At 37.1% G+C, this 3240-nt stretch overlaps 1 pseudogene; it reads right to left on the bottom strand.

The window, feature by feature from the left end:
- Positions 1 to 310: 310 nt before the first annotated feature.
- Positions 311 to 3237, bottom strand: LOC103609455 (annotated as a pseudogene).
- Between the last annotated feature and the right edge of the window lie 3 nt (positions 3238 to 3240).

The following is a 3240-nucleotide window of genomic DNA, read 5'->3' as shown; positions in this document are numbered from 1 at the left end:
AACACAAGATTCTCTTCCCATATACAAGGACTGGTAAATCCTCTCAGAAAGTCTATAAAACCATTTAGCTGGAGTGCACCTCTTGTGTTGTAGTGCAAACAGGGCACACATAAAAATGGCTTAAAAGGAAATAATTTCTTATATAATGTGTAAACAGAGGTTTTGGGGTAGTGACGAGAATATCTCTGGTTTCTTCAATTTCTTCTGTTTTAAATTAGGGTGGATTTCTTTCACCTGTGGCCCCAAAGTACACCCAAGAGTCATCTTTATTCAGTTGCAAATAACATGAGAAACGAGGAACTGAACGGAATTTTTTTTTTATTTTCTTGCCTGAACTGGAAGTAATGTTCACCACTTATATCTACATTCCCCTGAACAGAGTTAAATTACATGGTCATCCACCCAATCATGGAATGTTCAGATTGCAGGCTATGCAAACAAGAGAAAAGAGTGGTTTTACTTTTAAAAAGACAGTTTAAATCATATAGAATTTCTCCCCTCTTTAAATCCTCTAATGCCTGCTATGATGTGATTCCTTTTTAATTTTATTTATTTATTTTTTGGTGCATGGCTGGTATGGAGATCATTTGTGTTAAGAGCACCAATGTTATAAGCAGAAATGCTCTAACCACAGGCAGCCTCGAGACTTTGGAGAAAAGATGTTTTCACACTCATTACAGTCCTCCTTCCACATCTGAGGGTTACACATCTGGTGATTCAAGAAACAACTTACCAAAAATCCTCAAAAGTAAATAAAAACAACAAATGAAACAATTCTACAACTGAAAAACAACACAGTATAGCAACAATTTACATAGTATTCACATTTTTTCAGTATTACAAGTAATCTACACGAGATGTAAAACACAAAGCAGGAAGTGAATTGGTAATACACAAACACTACAACATTTATAGAAGGGACTTGAGCATCAGCAAATTTTTATATCAATAGGGGATCCTCAAGACATTCTTCAATGCCTGAGGACAACTGTATATTTACCGGTCTTCTTCCGGATACAAGTTCTATGATGTATTGTAGTATGACTTCTGGAAAAATCTTATCCCATATAAATTACATTCACTGAGATTTTCCTTTGTGTGAATTCTTTTTTATCTGTTAGGGGGAATTTCAGTACAAGGCCTGTCATATTGCATTCATAAGGAGTTTTTTCTTGTGTGAGTATCCTGATGTCTTCTCAACTGTGACGTTGTAAGAAACCTTTTTCTACATTCATTACATTCACGTGGCTCCTCACCTGCATGAATTCCCTGATGCATGCTCAGGGCTGATTTTTCGTTAAAAGCTTTTCCACATTCTTTACATTAATGTGGCTTCTCGGCTCTGTGAATTCTCTGATGCCTGCTGAGGGCTGATGTTTGGTTAAAAGCTTTTCCACATTCTTTACATTCATATGGTTTCTCACCTCTGTGAATTCTCTGATGCTTGCTGAGGTATAACTTTAACTTAAAATCTTTTCCACATTCTTTACATTGATATGGTCTCTCGCCTGTGTGAATTCTCTGATGCATTCTGAGGTGTGACTTTTGGTTAAAAGCTTTCCCACATTCTTTACATTCATATGGTTTCTCACCTGTGGGAATTATCTGATTCCTGCTGAGGTGTAACTTTCGGTTAAAATCTTTTCCACATTCTTTACATTCATATGGTTTCTCACCTCTGTGAATTCTCTGATGCTTGCTGAGGTATAACTTTAACTTAAAATCTTTTCCACATTCTTTACATTCATATGGCCTCTCACCTGTGTGAATTCTCTGATGCTTGCTGAGGGTTGACATTTGGTTAAAAGCTTTTCCACATTCTTTACATTCATATGGTTTCTCATCTGTGTGAATTCTCTGATGCCTGCTGAGGGCTGATGTTTGGTTAAAAGCTTTTCCACATTCTTTACATTCATATGGTTTCTCACCTGTGTGAATTCTCTGATGCTTGCTGAGGTATAACTTTAACTTAAAATCTTTTCCACATTCTTTACATTCATATGGCCTCTCACCTGTGTGAATTCTCTGATGCTTGCTGAGGTATAACTTTAACTTAAAATCTTTTCCACATTCTTTACATTCATATGGCCTCTCACCTGTGTGAATTCTCTGATGCATTCTGAGGTATGACTCTTGGTTAAAAGCTTTTCCACATTCTTTACATTCATATGGTTTCTCACCTCTGTGAATTCTCTTATGCATGCTGAGGACTGATGTTTGGTTAAAAGCTTTTCCACATTCTTTACATTCATATGGTTTCTCACCTCTGTGAATTCTCTTATGCATGCTGAGGACTGATGTTTGGTTAAAAGCTTTTCCACATTCTTTACATTGATATGGTTTCTCACCTGTGTGAATTCTCTGATGCATTCTGAGGTGTGACTCTTGGTTAAAAGCTTTTCCACATTCTTTACATTCATATGGTTTCTCACCTCTGTGAATTCTCTGATGCTTGCTGAGGACTGACTTTTGATTAAAAGCTTTTCCACATTCTTTACATTGATATGGTCTCTCACCTGTGTGAATGCTCTGATGCATTCTAAGGTGTGACTTTCGGTTAAAAGCTTTTCCACATTCTTTACATTCATATGGTTTCTCACCTGTGTGAATTCTCTGATGCCTGCTGAGGTGTGACTTTTGGCTAAAAGCTTTTCCACATTCTTTACATTCACATGTTTTCGCACCTGTGTGAATTCTCTGATGCCTGCTGAGGGCTGATGTTTGGTTAAAAGCTTTTCCACATTTTTTACATTCATATGGTTTCTCACCTGTGTGAATTCTCTGATGCTTGCTGAGGACTGACTGTTGGTTAAAAGCTTTTCCACATTCTTTACATTCATATGGTTTCTCACCTGTGTGAATTCTCTGATGCCTGCTGAGTTTTGACTTTTGCTTAAAAGCTTTTCCTCATTCTTTACATTCATAAGGTGTTTTCCCTGTGTGAGTACTCTGATTCATTCTGAAGGATGGCTTGTTAATTGTTTTTCTACATCCATTCCATTTGTGGGGATTATCACCTGGGTGAGTTCTCCAATGCATACTGAAGGCTGACATTTGGTTAAAAGCTTTCACATATTCTTTACATTCATATGGTTTCTCACCTGTGTGAATTCTCTGATGCTTGCTGAGGACTGACTGTTGCTTAAAAGCTTTTCCATATTCTTTACATTCATATGGTTTCTCACCTGTGTGAATTCTCTGATGCTTGCTGAGGACTGACTGTTGCTTAAAAGCTTTTCC

Source organism: Galeopterus variegatus, unplaced genomic scaffold (genome assembly GCF_000696425.1).
Source record: "Galeopterus variegatus unplaced genomic scaffold, G_variegatus-3.0.2 Scaffold9630, whole genome shotgun sequence".
Taxonomy (NCBI): Eukaryota; Metazoa; Chordata; class Mammalia; order Dermoptera; family Cynocephalidae; genus Galeopterus; species Galeopterus variegatus.
Note: the sequence above shows the minus strand (reverse complement) of the source record. Positions and strands in the feature narration are given on the sequence as shown.